The following is a 21,973-nucleotide window of genomic DNA, read 5'->3' as shown; positions in this document are numbered from 1 at the left end:
CATTTTTTTGAAGTCTCTATTAGGATATCCCTCTAAAACAAGATTGGATTACAGTTTGTACCTCTCTCCCTTACATGTTTTTGGCAACTCCAGGATTCAGCTCAAGTCTTTTAAAATGAATCACAACAAATGTATTCTTTGCCTGTCTCTGCAGGCTCCATATAGGCCAGCTGTCTTACTCATCTCAATATTACTCAGTTAAGCCTCACTACAGTTTATATAGTTAGAAGACAAACTCAAATATGGGTGCCAGTTAATGTAACCAGAGAATGGGAAAGTCCCCATGGCATAATAGCTCTTAACAATGTGCTGGCCTCTTTAAGAGTCTGATGGTTTGTTGGAACTGTAATTGCATTTATTGTTTCTGCTATAGTTGTTGCAGCTACTGTGGCCATGGCAACCCCTGCCCTCAATGGGTCAGTTCAAACTGCTCATACTGTTGATGTTTTCTCAACCAATTCCACTTTAGAAATGTTTCAACAGGCCCAGATTGATGGAGAAATCCTGACTCGACTTTCTGCAGTCGAATCAGCCCTCAACTGGATCAGTGAACACCAGGACGTGCTAGTGTCCCATCACCAGCTCACCTGTGATCCTGGTTCCTCCAAACTGTGTGTTGCCCCACTGCAATGGAAGTCCAGCCAATACTCCTCCAGTGATATTCAACATCACTTAAGAGGAGCTTTTTCTACTGATTTAAAGAGACAAATTAATAAATTGCAACTGGAGTTACACCAACTGTTGTAGGACATTCAATGTTTAACTCAGCAGAGATTCTTCAAACCCTTAATTATAATCTTGGCTTGTTAAACCCAAAACACTGGTTTGATGGACTTTACCTGAGATTGTAGGTCATTGGAGTCACTTGTTGTTTACTGATTTTAATAATGCTTTGTATATTATGACCCATTTAAAAATTATTTTCCCAGAGTCTCAAAAGAGACCAGCAAGTAGCAAGTCTTGTGGGATGCTTCACCACAACAGCCTTAACAAAGAGTAAAAAAAAGGGGGGAATTGTAGGGGACTGGTTTGTTTTAGTCTGGCAAATGTGACTCAGCTCTGTATGGAAAACCTGCAGAAACAAAGTAGGCAGGAACCAGACCTTCAAACCGAGTTTTCCCATTTGAAGCAGGCCTAGAAAATGCTGTTATGGCTTGCTCTTGCTAAAACTCCATCACCCTGGTCTAAAACAACAAATGTGCATTGTCTATCTTCAAGATAGTTTCCAAAGCCTGTGTGAATTTTCCCAAGGACAGAGCTAATCAGCTCAATCCCATTCCCCTCTGTATGTTGTTTTCACTTCCTTGATTGTACCTAAAATGTAGACAATAATATTCTATATAATAGATAATAAATCTTTCTCTAATGTAAGACCCAAAGAAAATGATAAAAGATTGTCTAGGCAAGGGTCGAGGCACTCTCCTCTTGAGGGAGTGGCCAAGGCATCCCTAGGCACTCTCCCCTTGAGAGACTAGCCATGCCATTTCCTTTTTCTCCACAGGACTGTTGTTGCCTATGCATTTATTCTCATCACCAGCCACAACAGGTGAACTCTGCTGGTAAGAGTCCATCACAACATAGAGGCTAAAAGCACAATTCTAAGGATCAATGAATCCAGGAGTTGGTTCTTTGAAAAGATAAACAAAATAGATAAGCCTTTAAGCAGGCTCATCAAGAAAAAAAGAGAGAGGACAAAAATAAACACAATCAGGAATGAAAGAGGAGATATTACAACTTTCACCACAGAAATACAAAGGATTGTAAGAAATTACTATGAAGAGCTGTATGCCAAGAAATTTGAAAACCTAGGTGAAATGACAAATTTCTAGAAAAATATAATCTTCCAAAACTGAATGAAGAAGAAGCAGATAGTGCGAACACACCAATAACAGCTGATGAAATTGAAGAAGTAATAAAAAACTCCCGACACACAAAAGCCCTAGACCAGATGGTTTCATGGGGGAATTTTACTAAGCATTTAAGGAATAGCAAACCCCCATTTTTCACAGATTATTCCAAAAAATTCAAGAAGATGGAAGACTTCCAAACTTGTTTTAGGAAGCCAGCATCATCCTAATCGCAAACCCAGATAAAGGCATAACAAAGAAAGAAATCTTCAGGGCAATATTGCTGATGAGTATAGATGCTAAAATCCTCAACAAAATATCAGCAAACCACATCCAGCAATATGTTAAAAAAATCACACACCATGACCAAGTGGGATTCATCCCAGGGATGCAAGGATGATACACTATTAGCAAATCAATAAACATAACACACCACATAAACAAAAGAGAAAAATCACATGATCTTATCAATAGATGTGGAAAAAGTAGTTGTTAAGGTACAGCACCCATTTATAATAAAAACACTTAGCAAAATGGGAATAGAAGGAGCATTCCTCAACATAATAAAGACCATATATGAGAGAGCTACAGCCAACATCATACTCAATGGACAAAAAAATTAGAGCTTTCCCACTAAGATTAGGGACAAGAGAAGAGTGCCTGCTTTCACCACTCCTATGCAACATAGTATTGAAATCCTAGCTACAGCAATTGGGCAAGGGAAAGAAAGAAAATACATCCAAATTGAAAAGAGGAAGTAAAAGTGTCATTGTTTGCAGATGACATAATAGTGTACATAAAAAATCCCATGGACTCCACCAAAACGCTACTTGACCTAACAAAAGAATTGGGCAAAACAGGAGGATACAAAGTCAATATTCAGAAAACAAAGGCATTTTTGAATACCTACAATGAAATATCACAAATAGAAATCAGGAAAAAATTCCATTTGACATAGCAACAACAACATCAAAAAAATAAAGTACTTAGGAATAAACGTAACCAAACATGTAAAAGACCTTTACTCAGTAAAGTCTACAACACTGAAGAAAGAAACTAAGGAAGACACAAATGGAAGCATGTACCGTGCTCATGGATTGGAAGAATTAACATAATCAAAATGGCCATACTCCCCAAAGTGATTTATAGGTTCAATGCAATCCCTGTGAAAGCACCCATGATATATTTCACAGATATCAAACAAACATTTCAGAAATTTATATGGAACCATAAGTATGGAACCTAAATAGCTGCAGCAATTTTGAGAAAGAAGAACAATCAGGAGGGATACAATAGCTAATATCAAACTGTATTATAAGGCCACTGTAATCAAAACAGCCTTTTACTGGCATAAAAACAGACAGACCAATGGAACAGAACAGAGAAACCAGAAATAAACCCAAGTCTCTATGGGCAACTAATATTTGACAAAGGGGGAAAAAGCATAAAATGGAGCAAAAACACCCTCTTCAACGTGTTGGGAGATCTGGAAAGCTCCATGGAAAAGAATGAAACTTGAGCACCAACTTACACCATACACAAAAATAAATTCAAGGTGGACAAAAGACTTAAACATAAGTCATGACACCATAAAAGTCCTAGAGAAAAATATTGGCAGGAAAATCTCAGACATTCCACACAGCAACATCTTCATTGATATGTCTCCTAAAGCAAGGAACATAAAGCAAAGATTAAACAAATGGGACCTCATCAAATTAAAAGGCTTCTGCAAGGCTAAAGAAAACAACATTAAAATGAAAAGAGAGCCAATTATTTGGGGAAACATATTTACCATCGATACTTCAGAGAAGGTTTTGATTTCCAAAATACATGAAGAATTCACATGACTCCACTTCAGGAAGACAAAAAACCCAACTAAAAAGTGGGCAAAAGACTTGAACAGATACTTCTTCAAGGAGGACATACACAGAGCCCAGAGATATGTGAAAAGATGCTCAGAATCACTAGGCATCAGAGAGATGCAAATTAAAACCACAATGAGATATCACCTCACACATGTCAGAATGGCCATTATAAACAATCCAACAAACAAGTGTTGAAGAGGATGCAGAAAAAAGGGAGCCCTAGTGCACTGTTGGTGGGAATTCAGACTGGTGCAGCCACTGTAGCAAACTATGAAATTTCCTCATAATCTAAAAATGAACATGCCTTTTGACCCAATTATTCCACTGCTGGGATTAATACCCTAAGAGCCCTTAAATACCAATCCAAATGAAGCTTTGCACCCTAATGTTGAAAGCTGTGTAATTTACAATAGTCATGTGCTGGAAGCAAACTAAGTGCCCATCAGTAAAGAAATGGATAAAAAAACTATGGTACATTTACACAACTGAATTTTACACAGCAGAGAGAAAGAAGGAGCTCCTACCCTTTGTGACAACATGGATGGAACTGGAGAGCATTATGTTAAGTGAAATAGGCTAGGTGGTGAGGGACAAAGGTCATATGATGTTACCTTTAACTGGAATACAATCAAAAAAAGAAAAAAGCAAACAAAATGTAACCAGAGACATTGAAATTCAGAACAATCTAACAATAGCCAGAGGGGAGTGGGGGGAAAGGTTAGGTTGGAGGTAAAGGAGGGAGGTGGGATTGGCTGGGGTTGGGGGGAGTGGTGGGTGGTAATGCAGACAACTAATTGAATAACAATAAAGTAATTTAAAAAATTCATAAATTTTGACTTATGATTTTTACTTCAGGGCATAATTTTCTACTAGGTGTATGCTGTGCACATGATGTCATTTTTCTCTTTTCTTCCTTCTTGAGGTTTGTTCATATAGGTCATGTACTTTATTTTATAATAAAATATAACAATAGTAGTAATAATATAAATCTTTGAATATAGCAAATATTTGAAATGACATTGTGGAGAAGGAGCAAGGGATAATAGTGAAGCGAGAAGTTGAATTTTGGATGTTGTCTTCAAAACAAACTGTTGGTGTGATTTTTCTCCTGTGATGCTGTATTAACTTCTGACTCAGAGCAGAGTCATATTTGTTAATTTTTGTCATATTTCTTATGATTTATACTTTTTTCTCACTATCTAGTAGAAATTATCTGCTACCTGGCTGTTGCCTCTTCCTCTTGCCTTGAGTTTTCTTCCATTACACTACAAATGTGGCCCAATTATTCCAAAGGTGGTTTATCTGCATCTTCTCTTTTCCCCACATTCTTCAATACTTCTGTTCCAAGTGATGTTCACTAGCTTTGTATTCTGCTATCCAATTCTTTTTCAGTCTGCTGAGCTTCCTGACTACCCTAAGATCTTTAGTGGCTTGTATTTTACTTCAGTGTTTGCTCTTGACCCATTTCCATTTTTCTTACACAAACATTTTTCTTCACATGTTGCAGTTTACAGTTATAGAGATATAATGGTCTGTGTAAGGATGGAACTCACATTCATGTTTTTTTACTCTTGGTTTACAGGAAAAGAGAGAAACAATTTAAATGTGGAATGTAAGAATGGAAGTATAAATTTATTTTATACAATTGAGGTTGACCTACAGGTTTATTTTTGCAGGTATACTTGTCTAAAATTTGCATTTATCAATATGCTAGGTAATATTGGCTTTTCAAAGTCCAGAGTGCTAACCATTACACAATGGAACCTAACATTCACTTTTCTCTAAGAAGTTAGCTGTAGGTGAAAGAGGAAAAATTTGAGAAATTAAGAAATTCATAAGTAGTTCAACCTTTAATATCTGTATAATTGCAAATGGAAAACAGTGTGTGATTATATGGCAATAACAACACCCTCTTCAGTGTGTGGTGGTTATGATTTAATAGAATATATATAAAAATGTTAATTTTGAAGTCAATTTTGATCTCCTTTTCTTATATATTTTCTCTGCTTTTTTCATGGAATATTATATGGTTTTATATCCAAGCATTATTCTTTATACTTTAAAAAATGTTATATGTTTATTTATTTCATTTTTCCAGTGTTTTAAAAGTGCCATCAGTCTAGTAAATATTCTATGTTTAAATGAAATATTATCATGGTAATCACATAGGAATGATTGATTAAAAATTTTAAAGAAAATATTTTTTATTTTTATCTTTTAATAGCATAGTTCAACTTTTTTTTTCTATTACCATTTATGCCCTCATACCCTCTCCATCTCTACCCACTGCTCTTCCCTCCACAATTACCACACTGTTGTCAATCTCCATAAAAAGACAATACTTAATGGTATTCTGGAATTCACTTTTAGTCGCCATAAAGCAAAGATTTGCAAGAGCATGTTTTATTGCTATTGCATTGTGTGCCTACCACAATATCATACAATTTTACACTTGAATCTGTACAATTTTATTAAGTAATGTCACCCCCATAAATTTAATTAAAAATACTTCTAACAATGCTTCTCTTTCTCCTCAATAAAAGCTTCTCTGCTTAGATACACTGGGAAAATCTAAAAGACTATAAGACATGATTCCCCAGGCCAAGTTGATCTCACAATCCCAAATCTCTGGAGCATCCTTTGGTCATTACCCCTGGGGCTATCATTAGCTGCTGCTCTGTTGTATAGTCATTTGTGTGTGGCTTTATTGATCCTGCATTTGATCAGATAATTTTGGAAGAACTGTATATTTCTCAGTCTTTAATGATGCTGTTTTCTTGGTTCCTTTGGCAAAATAGATAGGTGGGAGGGACAGAAATAAAATCTATAGTGAGCAAATCAACCGTCTAAGGTCTCTATGTTCCAGTCATGCAAAAATGAAGCCTTCTTTAACTCACTGCGATGTCAGTTTTTTATGTGGCTGGTTGCTGCTGGCAATAGAGAAGGATGGAGCAGGAATCAGGCCCATGAATGAGAGTCACTTGTGTGGTCAGTTGAAAGTATGAGACAATGTGTAAGGGAACATGTACATCTTACCCTCAAAGAATGAGAATAAAACTGTGGAAGGATATCAGGGAAGACTCAGAGTTTAGCCTCTGACTATTTTTCTTCCTTATCAAGTTTCCCAACTGTTGGACCTCTTTTTAAAACATTTAGTTTTTTTGGTTTCATGTGTCCTCTTCTCTGGCCTGGGGTTTATGGTTACTCTTGCCAGTTGGTAGGTCTATCCAATGCCTAGAAACCTTTCATCATTTTGTAACCTTTGGCCTCAGCTTTCATTCTACTTCTCAGCCCTCATCATCCTAATGGTTGCAGCTCTTTTTGACTGGAAGCTGTTGAGCATCATTGGTGTGTCACAGCAGAGTGGCATGTAGTGTCTCTGAAAACTGTCATGCACCCTCTAATGGGAATTTTGCATTATGTCATTCTTTGACAGCTCGATCACATTTATTATATTACTCATTTATTAATTAACCCATTTGATATTAGTTATATTGTGGGTCTACAATAACCAGATCTAAAATTCCCATGTACAAAGTGGAAAATTTATGGGAATTGCTGTCTCAACTTCTATTTCTTCTCCTTTATCATCCCACTTCACTCATGAAATTACTGTTTCTTCCTTTCCTTCTTTGTGTTCCTTCTTCATTATTTAAAAAATAATTAATGAACTTTATTCTTTAGAGCAGTTATTAGTTCACAGCAGAATTGAACAGAAGGTACAGATGATTCTTATATACCCTTGTTTTCACACACACACCCTTCTCTTCTGTGAACATCCTTCTCCAAAGTAGTGCATTTTTTATCACTGATGAACTTTCACTGACATGCCATTATCACCTTGGTGTTGTATACCTTATACGTTTTGACAAATGTATAATTACTTATATTCATCATTGTAGCATCATATACAATAGTTTCACTCTCTTGCAAATCTTCCATGATTTGTTTGTTCATCCCTCCCTCTCCTCCAATATCCTGGCAACCACTAATATTTTCATCTTCCCCACACTTTAGCCTTTTCCTAAGCATCATATGGTTGTAATCAATCATATATATAGTATGTGTATTTTCAGATTGGCTTCCTTCATTTAGTAACATGCATTCATTTCCTCCAGGTCTTTTCATGGCTTGGTAGCTCATTTCTTTTTAGCACTGAATTATATTCATTGTCTGGATATGCCAGTTTATTCATCCACTCACATATTAAAGAACATTTTATTTGCTTCCACATTTTGGCAGTTATGAATAAAGCTGTTATAAACATCCATGTGGTTTTTGTGTGGACACACATTTTGAATCCTTTTGAATAAATACTAAGGAATGTGATGGCCAATCTTGTGTTAAGAGTATGTTTAGTTTCACTGAAAACATCTACTTCATGAATAGTTTAATTTGATTATTTCAAAACTATTTTACTTAAATAAAATAATTACTAAAAAACTAAAAAAAAAAAAAAAAGGAAAAGAGAGTATGTGTAGTTTTATAAGGAACTGTTAACCTGTCTTCCAAAGTGGCTGTACCATTTTTTTCACCTTCACTAGCATTTTGTTCCTGTAGGTCTACATTCTGACTAGCATTTGGTATTGTTAGTATTTTGAGTTTTGGCCTCGTTATTAATTCCTTGTACCCACTTCTTTATTGCTTTCCTATATTCATTTGATAATGTTTTTTAGTACAAGCTTGATTTCTTCATATTTTTCACATTTTTTATTGCTGTTCAAAAGAAACAAGAAAGCAAAATATAACCAGAGACATTGAAACTAAGAACAAACTGAGAGTAACCAGAGGGCATGTGGGAGAAGACAATGGGAGAAAAAGAGGTAATGATCTTCAGGAATACGTACTTAATAATTCTTAAATATCTACATTAGTTTCTAATGTTAGGCACAAACTAATCTGTATCATCTTTCTCACCTTATTTTCTTCTGTTCTCCAAAACAATATCTATGCTGTAGACATTCTGCATGCTTTGTTATTAACCCAGTGAACACTAAACTTACCTATTTTTCATATTTTATCATCTGGTTAAAATGACTTCTTTAGACATTGTATCTATGTGGTGTAGCACTTACTATCTCTTAAATCTATACACAACTGCCACATCTCTTATGCTTCCTTTTCTCATCAATATAGTTATTGATCTCCACACTTCTCTTATGTTAGTGAGTTTATTTCATTTCCATGACATACATCACCTAATGTCTGGTGTATATTTATGTAAATATTAGATATGGCTTGACTTTGTACAAAATGATCTATCTTGAGATCTGACATGTATAAGTAAATCTATTTTGTTATTTTATTTATTTTTAAGTATTTTGATATTAGTTTAAGGTGTACCACACAGCGATTAAACATTTTTACTCCTTACAGTGTGATTATGCAACTAATTCTTATTTGCTAATTTTTTAATAATTGTCATTCTGAGTGGTGTGAATTAATGTCTCATTGTGGTTTGAATTTGCATTGCCCTGATGAGTGGTGATGTTGAGCAATTTTCCATGTTTGTTGGCTATCTGTATATGTTCTTTGGAGGAATGTCTTTTCATGTTCTCTGTCCATTTGTCAGTTGGATTGCTCATTTTTTGTGATCGATCTGTATGAATTCCTTATAATTTTGGGTATAACCTCTTACCAGAAATATCTTTTGAAAAAATATTTTTTCATATTTTGAAATATGAAATGGCAACTCAGTCCATAGGTTGCCATTTTGTTTTGTTGGTTTCCTTCACTGTGAAGAAGCTTTTTAGTTGTGCTGTCCCTTTTGTTTATTTTTACTTTTGTTTATCTTGCTCAAGGGGGTGTGTCCAAAAAGATAGTACTCAGACTGATGTCTGGTAGTTTACTTCCTATGTTTTCTTCTAGGATTTTTATGATTTAAGGCCTTATAAGTAAATTCACTTTAAATTAACAAAGTGAATAAGTAAGAAGTTAAGACTGGGAATAGAGCATAACTAAAACTTTGGTCTTGAGTAACCATCTGACTTTATAATGTGCCTAAAATTCCTTTGTTTTTTGCATTTACATAATTAAAATGAAAATAATAACTAAATAATTTATACACCTCATGAAAAAGGGAATTTGGGAGAAAAGTCAATTATTCTGAGCAGCTGGTATTGCATAATTTGGCTTCCTTACTTGGGCAGGTGAACACCAATGTGCACTTTGAGAAATCTCTTGAAGTACCTGCCTTGGCCCTTTCTTCCTTTTCTCCTCCTATTTATCCCAAATCACAAGTGAAAGAGCCAGTGTTATCTGATGTGGTCAGAAATAACGTAATGTTTTAAATATGGAGAATTGAAGTTTATGGCATTAGGTTGTAGGGGATAGCAGTAATGGAAGGGACACAGCCTGATTAGAGCATAGAGCTTGTTTCTGCACCTGTCAGGAAATCTTTGGTATGTCCACTAAGGAGCAAAATGCTTATTGGGGAGATATGCTTAAATGATTGGATGCAAGTGCACACATGAAGGCTTTACCTCAAACTAGGTCTAATTTCAATACTTAATAATGACAGAATCGGAATTTGAGGACTGAATTTCTATATATGAAAGTCACTCATATAGACAGTCTTCAATATAGAATAAATGCCATTTTTTTGTGCCATACTATGTGCTAGTATGTAATTTATTTATGTATTATGTCATTTGTTTCGCAGGCACCCTGAAAGTGTGGTAGTATTATCTCCATGTTATTAATGAGAATCTGAAGCTCAGAGAGGTCAAGTAACTTTGTCATGCTTATATAGCAAATAGTGGTGGAGTCAGGGTTGAAAAACAAGCTTGGCTGCTGTCAAAGTCCAAGATTTTGGACTTTGCCAAGTCCACTCTGCCATAATGTGTGAAAGCCATCTGTGATTTTTGTATTTGTAGGATTGAAAAACATACAAATGAAAATTTGGAAATGATTTCTGGACTTTGGAATGTGATTATAAAGCCGTGTGATAACCACACACTTTTGGAAATAACTGTACTGTTACCCTTAGTAACAGAAGTTGACTGGAAAGAGAGTACTTCTGGAGTGGTAGAACACAGAGAAAACATGCACCAGGGAGAGTTTCACATGCTTGTTTTCTGTTGTTCTGTGTAACTTTCTCCTGCTAGGTGGTATTTCTAGACTCCTAAAATCATATTAACAGTTTAGATCTACAGTGAATCACATGTGTACGTATATCATTGTGCAGCATAAAGGGAAGTCTTTCTGTTCATTAGCATGTGTGGTTTTCAGAAACTCTGTGAGTCTGAGAGCGTGATTAACAGAAGAAGCTGCCTTTTCTCTCCTTTCTTAAATGCAACCCAATGTCAAAGACAGGAGCAGTGCTGAATCAGTGAACTACAGGTGAGAGATTGGTGTTCTCTTGAATTTACCTGGGTTCTCAGAAACAGAGGCTACTGTATTTCATCACCTGAACTGTATTCAGCTCTTTCCCTTTTCTCCTGAACTCATTTTTTATATTGTACCTATCTTTCCTAATTTTCCCTTTTCCCATCTTCTCCATATTTTAAATCTTCATTTTTACTTTTTCTGTTTTATTTTTCTGCATACCAGAGTATTCCATAGACTTTAGAAAAAAGAATGCTGGTTGTAGGTTTGGAGTTGAAATGCTATCTAATTCCCAGCAAGAAGTCTGTTGTGAAGCTTTAGGTGGCTTCTCACTGAGAGATGGATTCTCTGTCACCAAGAGTTATGGTTTCTATAATTTTTTAAAAGAGAAATTTTCTCTTATGCCTGTTAAAACTATCGGAAAAGGTGACTGAGAGAGAACAGAATCAAGAATAATAGAGATCACTGACCTGAAGGCTTGGCCTTACTACTGGCTGGGGCTATTAATATAACATCTCAACTGAGAACAATCTACTGACTTTCTATAGGTATCTGAGCATATAATATAGGCCACATGCATGTGAATTACCATGGTCCAGCCGCAGCAGGGTCCAGGGATTCCCGTAGGTGGGTAAGGTGTTGGAGATGGGTAACAGATGACAACATGCCTCAAAGGACAGTGAAGCTCTGTTCTGTTTATTGCAAGTACAAGCAGATTTTTATATTTTCATTTTAGGTAGTGATTAACATTTGCAGGTATATAGCATGATCAGTTAAGCAGAAAAAACCAATACAGAGGTAACCAGGAAAAATACAAGAATTTCCATAGTTTCAGTTATGTTAAACAAAAGTTGTTTTGACTAGGAGAGCCATTAATCGGACAATTTGAACTAGCTCTATGTACAGAGTTTGAATGTCTTACTGTTTATTAAAGGTCTAGAATTTGGCATGGGGCAAAATGTACACTAGACAGAGCAGAGGTTAGGAAATTTATTATAAGGCCTTTGTGATGTCTAACTTAGCTATCTATCTTTCTGTCCAAAATGTTTCTCTATGTACTATGGACTCTAACTCCTTGGTAATTGTATCTATGTGCTTAGTTTATAGTATCTAACAAGCTTCTCCTGTTTCTTTGCCTACTAAATTCTAATTAATATATATTCGTGTTCAAGGTAAAGGAGGGGCTGTTACTCCAACAACTTTTAGACATTCAGGGGCTATTTCATTAGAGGGGATTAACTTGGGGGAGCACTCTGCGTAATTCTGGCTCCCTGCTACCTAATATTAACTTGTTCTGCATCTGCTTAACTGGGTCATGGAAGGAAATATTCTTCCCCTTGGATTCACTGGACATTGTGGGCCTTTCCTCCTCTGTGCCCCCAGAGAGGCTATTATTTTGGGGAAAGGCCAAGGTGGCGTTTTTCTCAGTCTGACCTAGTTGTTGATCAGTTCTGAGAATGGCCATCATTTCTAGCAGATTCCAAATTATCAGAAAAGTGTCAGAATACCAAGAGTCAGCATGAACAGAATCAACACCATATATCCACTTATGCCACATCCACCTGGTTGGAACACGCTTCTGTGAAGTCGTAGTCCCCATGCCATGACTTTGTCAGATGACATTGTTAGCGTTGAATGTGGCAGTGAATAATGATAGTTAATTTTAATGGGTAACTTCATATTATATAATTCAAGGTATTTTCCTCGCATTGCATGTAACTGCCTTATTTTTCTTATTCAGTTCTCTCTATTACCTAAAGAACTAAATCAATATCTATGTCCTGAAGTTAAGGTGTAGCCTTCAGTACCTGCTGTTGCTGACATGAATTGCCTTCTACCCTCCACTCCCCAAAACCCTTACCAAATATTCATCTTCCTATTATTCACTTTACTTGTATGATATAATGCATTAGATTGCATTTGGTATGTGTGCAAGTCTTGTATTTTCAACTGTTTTCTTGTTCTTTTACTTACAGTAGTTAGCAAAAGAACAAATAAGTATAAAAGAAAAATTTCAATAAAAGCTACAAGAAATAATTAGAATTTTAATTTAAGATTTAGGATAATAAAAGTAATAAAAACTGAGAGAATGGCTTCTTAGCAACATCACATTAAGTTTTTCACAGTTGTAGAGACCAGCTACAGAACCAGCAAAATAAGAATCTTTACACAGATCATAGTAGCAGGAAAAGTAATCACTTTCCCAAATACAATGAACTATTATTGTACTTGTCAAAAGATCTTTAACTAGTCACACATGTTATATTTACTTGTTGTTACCCTGTTATATAATTTGGTATTAATAATAGACATTTTTGAATGTTTCTGGTTTTTGTTTTAACCAGGAAAAACATGACTGTTCTCAGTTTTTTTTCATATTTAAATCAACTTTATTTACAAAATACTATCTTGGTCACTATAATTCTATAAAGCTTTCATTTTTTAAACTTAATTACTTTCTCCAGTATTTTTTTTTTTTTGGAATAAAATCAAGGGATTTAACTTTTGGTGCCCAATTCTGACAAATGTGTGAAAAAACTCAGTTTATTTTTCTGGATATCCTGTTTTCTATCTGATTGATGACCAAGTGAAAAATGAGTTTTATGTAATTCCATGAGAATTTTCTTCTCAACACAATGTGGACATGTGCTATTCCTGACTAAGGCCTTGGATCGTTTTCAACAGCTACTGAGTTTCCTGGGTCCCTCCCCAGTGTCTCCATCACCTCCTCTCCATGTATACTCTTCCCATCAGTCCTGTCCTGCTTTGATGAGCAGCATATGTGGTGGTCCCCTTCCCTCATTTCCCACTTGAGCTTTCAGGTTTCTGATAATAGAAAGTGTGCATCTTGAGATTGTGGACTATTGGCTCAGGAGGTGGCAGTATAGTTACCATGTGTAAGTGAGAATATAGTGGCATTTGTGTCAGTGATGGTGATCCAGAATTGGGATCAAGGCACAACATCCTCTGTGAGTTTTATGATCTGGGATGAGTGAGGGCATCAGTCATAGGGCTGTTTGTGTGAGAAGTTCTGGAGTTGTAGCTGCAGAAATGAAGGATGTCAATATTCCTGTTCTACTGTATTTCATCAACTCCTAAAGTGATTAACTTGTATTGAGTGTTCTCAGGACATACTCTCCACTATCAGGAAGGATTGAGGTGGGTATTGGAAATGAAGAAACAGAACATCATTCTTTGGTCACCCTCCATGTGACATGTAAATACAACACACATTAAAGGACTAAATCTCCAATGTTACATTTTGGGTTCTATGGGTTAAGATCAAGCAGGAAACTTTGCGCTCTAATAAAGTATGTCTTATTAATGATTGATATTCCTCTTATTTTTATAGTCATAGATCAAAAGCATAAAATACAAATTTTCTTGAACATAAAATATGTGAATGTATTTCAAAGTAAGCAGGGTAATATGAAATTTAAAAATGAGTGACCGTGCTGGCAGCACTCAGTATTTTAATGGGTAGGAGGATGGCAGTGGACATAAAAGATGTCACCAAAGGTAGGCTGAGACACCAATGAATTAAAGTTTAATGTCTCAAGTGTTCCAAGTGCTGGTGTTTAAAATGTATATGGACTGAAGAAATGTGTTTTCAGAGCAGGTTTATATTTTTAGTGGCTATGTTAGGATCAGGCCTTAGCTAAATTCTGCTGAAATCTTCCAAATACATATTTATTGGGCCTGGAGAAAATCTTGTATCACTAGGAAGCACAGATTCCTTATGAAAATGTTGCAGAGGATTGAGGCCAGCTTATTGCTTTGTACTTATCAAAAATTATGTGGGAATTAGAGGTACCCAGTATGGAAGTAGACATGATAAAGTTTGATGGAAAATAGTGCTAGTTTGATTTTTTATTAGAGTCCACATAATTCTCATGTCCTACTATATTTAAGGGGCTCTCCAATTTCACATGCACCAGTCTCTTTGTTCATTTTCAAGCTTCAGCCTGTCCTGATTCAGTCTTGACTCATGTTAAGAACTATTCACTCCATGTGATATAGCCTGTTAGTTAATCATATCACTACTTACTGTGAGTCGTGAGAGCAAAATGGAAAAAGAAAAGGGTTATGAGGATGTACATAAAAGCAAGATGAATCTGTTGAAAATGAGGAATAGTCAATATTAGAAGTGATTTAAACAGAGTTGAATATCATGTACACTCACAAATACGAGAACTGAACATTGCAGTGAGAGTTTTAGCAATAGGTTTAAAATTTTTACAGTTCATATGTTGTAATATTATGTTGACTTTTATGGGTTTTTTGTATATTTAGGGAACTGTATAAGTATATACATTTTATTTGTAATGAGAACATTGAAGTTCTTTGATTTCTTGTCATCTCTGTAATCACAATTTCCTCTTCATTTTCTTAGTTCTCATAATTGCAGCCACAGCCCAGCTGGGTGGATCAATGGATGGAGGGAATCACTCAATTGTGTCTGAGTTTGTGTTTCTGGGACTCACACATTCATGGGAGATCCAACTTCTCCTCCTGGTATTTTCCTCTGTGCTCTATGTGGCAAGCATGACTGGAAACATCCTCATTATGTTTTATGTGACCCTTGATCCTCACTTACACTCTCCCAAGTATTTTTTCTCAGCCAACCTCTCCTTCATTGACTTGGGAGCCTGCTCTGTGGTCTCACCAAAGATGATTTACGACCTTTACAGGAAGCATAAAGTTATCTCTTTTGGAGGCTGCATTGCTCAGATCTTCACCCACTTCCTTGGTCTTACAGAGATGGTGCTGCTCATGGCCATGGCCTTTGACAGATATGTGGCCATATGCAAGCCTCTCCACTACCTGACCATCATGAGCAGGAGAGTGTGCATTTTGTTTACAGCTGCTGCTTGGGCCCTTGGCATCACCCACTCACTGTTCCAACTAGCATTTATTGTGAATTTGCCCTTCTGTGGTCCTAATGTAGTGGACAGCTTTTAGTGTGACCTGTCTTGACTGCTTAGACTGGCCTGTACAGATACCTACAGGTTGCAGTTCATGGTCACTGCCAACAGTGGATTTATCTGTGTTGGTTCCTTCTTTTTTTTTTTTTTTTTTTTCTTGGTGAAGTTTTTTTTCTTTTTTAAAAATATATTTTATTTTTTTTAAAATTTTATTTAGTTATTTTTCAAGTACAGTTTTTTGTCTATTTAAGAGTTGGAAGCAACCTAGGTGCCCATCAGTAAATGAATGGATCCAAAAATTGTGGTGCATATACACAATGGAATTCTATGCTGCAGAGAGAAAGAAGGAGCTACTACCCTTTGCAACAACATGGATGGAACTGGAAAGCATTATGCTGAGTGAAATAGGCCAGGTGCTGAAAGACAAATACCATATGATCTCACCTTTAACAGGAAGCTAAACAACAAAACAAACAAGTAAGCAGAAAAAAAAACACCCAAAAAACAAAGACACTGAAACAGAGAACAAGGGGATAGTGACCAGAGGGGAGAAGGAAGGGAAGTTAAGGGGAAAAGGGGGGAGGGATTTGGAGGAACAAATAGGAAGGACACAGGGACGAGAACTAAGGGGGGGGAGGAATTGGTTCCTTCTTAATACTCCTCATCTCCTATGTCTTCATCATATTTACTGTTTGGGAACACTCCTCGGGTGGTTCATCCAAGGCTCTCTCCACTTTGTCAGCTCACATCACTATGGTCCTTTTGTTCTTTGGCCCAACCATGTTTATCTACACATGGCTACACCCGAATTCACGGATGGACAAGTTTCTTGCACTCTCTGATGCTGTGCTCACTCCTTTTAAATCCAGTCATCTATACATTTAGGAATAAAGAGATGAAGGCAGCAATGAAGAGAGTATGCAAAAACTTAGTTATTTACAGAAAGATCTCTTAGGTGATGAGGTTAAGGCCTTTTACTAACAATGGTGTAGCATTTTTGTTGTATCTTCAATATTTTAGATTCAGGAAGTTTGAGATATCACATATTAATTTGTATGTTATCAAATCTTTAACATAATTTTTAAGTAATGAATGTATTTATTCCAGGGGAAGAGTGAATTATGAAAACAGTATATCTATGTAAATCCCAGTAAAATTTTTTCAGATATGTTATATAGTTTTCAGTGTACAGGCCTTACATGTAGTTTCTGAGATTTATTCTTAAGTATTTAAATTTTTGATATGTTTTACATAGTATAGTTTGTTTAATTTAAAATTTTTTATGTCCAGTATACATAAATATAATTGAATGTTTTGTTTTTTGACATTATGTCATGAAGCCTTGTAACACTTCTTACTTCTAGTTGTGTTTTTATAGTTTAAGTAAGACTTTATGTGATCATGTTGTCACTGAATAATGACATTTTAATCCTTTTATTTTAGTATGAATTACTTTGTTCATTTTTGTTGCTGTATTGTGATTGCTAGATAAAATGTTATGATGCTGAATAGAAGTGGTTAGAGTGAACATCCTTGACTTCTTTTTATGAGAAAAGCTTTCAATGTTTTATCATTAAGTATATAGGTTTTTCATAAGTGCCTTTTATCAAGGTGAAAAAGTCTCTATGTACTCAGTTTGTTGAATTTAAAAAAATGTATTTTACTGATTATGCTATTATAGCTTTCCCAGTTTTTCCCCTTTGCCCCACTTCACCTAGTATCACATTCCCTCAACCAATTCTCCCTTGTAGTTCATGCCCATAGATCATGCATATAAATCCTTCGGCTACTTTAATTCCTATGCTGCTCTTGTCCCCCTATCTATTTTGAGCCTATTAATTTGTGCTTCTTAATACCTGCACCATTGCCCTATTTTCCCCTTTTGCCCTCACAACTGATAATGCTGCAAATGATCTCCATATCTATGATTCTTTTCCTCTCTGCTTGTTTATGTAGTTTGTTATTTTGATTCTATCATTGAGGATTGTGAATTTTTTGCCTGTTTAATGTTCATTGTTTTCATATTTTTTCTTTTATAATTCCCTTTAGCATTTCATATAATAATGGCTTGGTGATGATGAACTCCTTTAGCTTTACCTTGTCTGGGAAGCACTCTATCTGTCCTTCAATCCTAAATGATAGCTTTGTTGGACAGAGTAATGTAGGTTGTAGAGCCTTGCTTTTCATCACTTTGAATACTTCTTGCCAGTTTCTGACCTGCAAAGTTTCTGTTGGGAAATCAGCTGACAGCCTAATGTTTATGTGATGTATTACATTTACTGATTTGCGAATGTTGAACCATCCTTGCATCCCTGGGATGAATCCCACTTGGTCATGGTGTATGATCTTTTTGATATATTGTTGGATGCAATTTGCCAATATTTTGTTGAGGATTTTAGCATCTATATTCATCAGCAATATTGGTCTAAAGTTCTCTTTCTTTGTTGTGTCTCTATCTGGTTTTGGAACTAAGATGATGCTGGCTTCATAAAAAGAATCTGGGAGTTTTCTATCCTTCTGGATTTTTTGGAATAGTCTGTGAAGAATAGGGGTTAGCTCTTCCTTAAATGCTTTGTAGAATTCTCCTGTGAACCCATCTGGTCCAGGGCTTTTGTGTGATGGGAGTTTTTTGATTACTGCTTCAATTTCTTTGCTGTTATTGGTGTGTTCAGATTTTCTGTTTCTTTTTCATTAAGTTTTGGAAGATTATATTTTCCTAGAAATGTGTCCATTTCCCCTAGGTTTTCAAATTTCTTGGCATACAGCTCTTCATAGTAATTTCTAACAATCACTTCTGTTTCTGTGGTATCAGTTGTAATCTCTCCTCTTTCATTTCTGATTGTGTTTATTTGTGTCCTCTCTCTTCTTTTCTTGATAAGCCTACTTAAAGGCTTGTCTATTTTGTTTATCTTTTCAAAAAACCAACTCCTGGATTCATTGACCCTTAGAATTGTGCTTTTAGTCTCTATGTCATTAAGTTCTGCTCTAATCTTGGTTATTTCCTTCCTTCTGCTTTCTCTGGACTGTCTTTGTTGTTGTTCCTCGAGTTCTTGCAGGCATAGGGTTAGGTTGTTTGTTTGAAATGTTTCTATCTTCTTTAGGTAGGCCTGTGTTGGTATAAACTTCCCTCTCAGGACTGCCTTCACTGTGTCCCATAAGTTTTGGGTTGTTGTGAGTTCATTTTCATTTATTTCCAGAAGCTTTTTGATTTCTTCCCTAATTTCATTCTTGACCCATTCGTTGTTTCATAGCATACCATTCAGCCTCCATGATTTTGGGTGCTTTGGGTTTTTTCCTTTGGGATTGGTTTCCAATTTCAGTCCCTTGTAGTCAGAGAAAATGCTTGGTATGATTTCAATTTTCAAGAATTTGTTGAGACTCATTTTGTGTCCTATCATGTGGTCTATTTTTGAAAATGTTCCAGTGCATTTGAAAAGACTGTGTATTTAGCTTCTTTGGGATGAAGGGCTCTATATATATCAGTTAAGTCCATATCATCTAGGCTGTTTTTTGAAAAATTTCATTTAGTTACTTTTCAAGTACAGTTTTTTGTCTATTTCTCCCATGCCAGCCCCCCCGCCCTGTCTCCCCACCTCCCTCTCATTTCCTCCCCCCAGTCCTCACTCCTGTGTCTTTCATACTTGTTCCTTAAAATCCCTCCCCATTTTCCCCCTTAAATTCCCTTCCCTAAACAACAAAACAAACAAGCAAACAGAATAAAAACAAAGACACTGAAATAAAGAACAAGTGGGCAGTGACCAGAGGGGAGAGGGTAGGCTGTTGTTTAATGCTGCAATATTTTTGTTGATATTTTGTTTCAAAGATCTGTCCATTTTTGATAGTGGGGTGTTAAAATCCCCCACTATAATTGTGTTGCTGTCAATATCTTTCTTGAAGTTCTCTAAGATTTTCTTGATATATTTGGGTGCTCTTATATTTGGTGCATATATATTTACAATGTTAATGTCTTCTTGGTGGATTCTTTTCTTGAGTATTATGAAGTGACCTTCTGGGTTTCTCTTTATGGCCCTCTTTTTGAAGTCTATTTTGTCTGATATGAGAATTGCTACCCCAGCTTTTTTTTCTTGTCTGTTCGCTTAGTAAATTTGCTTCCAGCCTTTCACTTTTAGTCTGTGATGGTCTTTTGTCCAGAGGTGGGTCTCTTGTTGGCAACATATGTGAGGGTCATGCTTTCTTAATCATTCAGCTATTCTGTGTCTTTTGATTGGAACATTTAATCCATTTACATTTAAGGTTATTATTGATAGGTACTTATTCAGTGCCATTTTTGTACCTGTGTTCCTCTGTTTCTCTCATTTTTCCTTCCTTTCCTTAAAGCAGTCCTTTTAGTATTTCTTGTAGGACTGGTTTGGTGGAGACATATTCTTTTAGACTTCTTTTGTCTTGGAAGCTCTTTATTTGGCTTTCTATCTTGATTGAGAGCCTTGCTGGGTAAAGTAGCGTTGGTTGTAGGCCTCTAGTTCTCATTACTTGGAATATTTCTTGCCATTGTCTTCTTGCTTGGAGTGTTTCCCTTGAGAAGTCAGTAGGTAACCTTATTGGGGCTCTGTTGTATGTTACTTTTTTTTCTCCCTTGCTGCCTTTAAGATTCTCTGTTTGTCTTGGAATTTTGCTATTTTGATGATGATGTGTCTTGAAGAGGGCCTCTTTGGGTTCCTCTTGATTGGGACTCTCTGTGATTCCTGAATTTGTGTAACTTTTTCTCTCATCAATTTAGGGAAATTTTCTCCAATTACTCTTTCAAATATGTTTTCTATCCCTTGTTCTTCTTCTTCTCCTTCTGTTATTCCTATTATTTGGATATTATTATGGTTCATATTGTCTTGTATTTCTCTTAATCCCTCTCCATTCTTTCTGAGTTTCTTTTAATTTTCCTGCTCTTTCTATGAGATGCTTCTACTTTGTCCTCCAGCTTGCTAATCCGATCCTCTGCCTCATCTATCCTACTTTTGAAACTATCTACTGTGTTCTTCAATTCAGAAATTGTATTCTTCATTTCCTCTTGTCCCTTGTTGATAGTTTCTATTTCCTTTTTCATGTTCATATAGTTTGCGGTGAGATCAATGTAGCTCCCCTGTAGTTCTTGGTAGCTCATTGTGAGCTCTTTGAACTTTGTGACTGCCAGTGCTTTGAATTCACTATCTGATAATTGGTTATCCTTTATTTCATCTAACATTCTTTCTGAAGCCTCTGCTTTTTTTTTTTTATTTGGGGATTGTTTCTTTGTCTTCTCATTGCTTGTGAGACTCTTCTTGTTAGCCTCAGCTTCTAAAATTGATCTGTTCTGACTCCCTGGGTTTATGCTGTGAACCTCTGTGGTATAATGCCTATGAATTTCAGTGGTGCAGACTCCTTCAGGTATCTTGATGTTCTCTGTTTCTACCTACTCCTTTTATTGTGTATGTGTAATCAATATAGAAGGAGGCAAAATGGTTTATGACAGCAGAAGAGATTTTTATGATATTTACAGTCATAGCCAGTAGAGAGTAGATAGGCAATCTTTAGACTACATATTGTGTTAATCCAACACAATATATAGTCTTCAGCCCAACTTGACACTTTTACGAGAGGATGGACAAAAGATAATCCTCTTGTTGGGGAGGGAAGACTTGTTAGCTGTAACTAGAAAGCAGTGAGGTTTCAGATGATCAGATTATGAGGTAAGGTGAGTGTAAGGAACAGTATATAGGTGTAGTATGTGAGCAAATAGAGTTAATCACTACAGTGATAGAATTCAGGGACCTGTACAATGAGCTAAGATCCAGGAGATGTGTTGTGAAGTATTTACTGTTGTATAGATCAGCTTATTTGCACTAATATTAGAGCAGCACTCGTATAACAATCTCTATGTGATCTGTCTGAGTAGGGGGTATAGAGGTTTAGGTAGTGTGCTAAAGGAAAACAAGTGGCGTGGAGTTTAGAGGATTAGCAAAGCACTTTGGAGGAAAGGACAGGGGGAGCCTGTCTAATAATATAGTATAACTACTCA

At 36.0% G+C, this 21,973-nt stretch overlaps 1 pseudogene; it reads left to right on the top strand.

Moving 5' to 3' along the window:
• Nucleotides 1-15,469: 15,469 nt before the first annotated feature.
• On the top strand, nucleotides 15,470-16,918 carry LOC119040267 (olfactory receptor 4F3/4F16/4F29-like; annotated as a pseudogene).
• The last annotated feature ends 5,055 nt before the right edge of the window (nucleotides 16,919-21,973 follow it).

The sequence above is a fragment of the Artibeus jamaicensis genome, unplaced genomic scaffold, assembly GCF_021234435.1.
Source record: "Artibeus jamaicensis isolate MK-2021 breed Jamaican fruit bat unplaced genomic scaffold, CSHL_Jam_final contig_1132, whole genome shotgun sequence".
Taxonomy (NCBI): domain Eukaryota; kingdom Metazoa; phylum Chordata; class Mammalia; order Chiroptera; family Phyllostomidae; genus Artibeus; species Artibeus jamaicensis.
The sequence above is the reverse complement of the archived record's forward strand: the minus strand, read 5'-3'. Positions and strand labels throughout refer to the sequence as shown.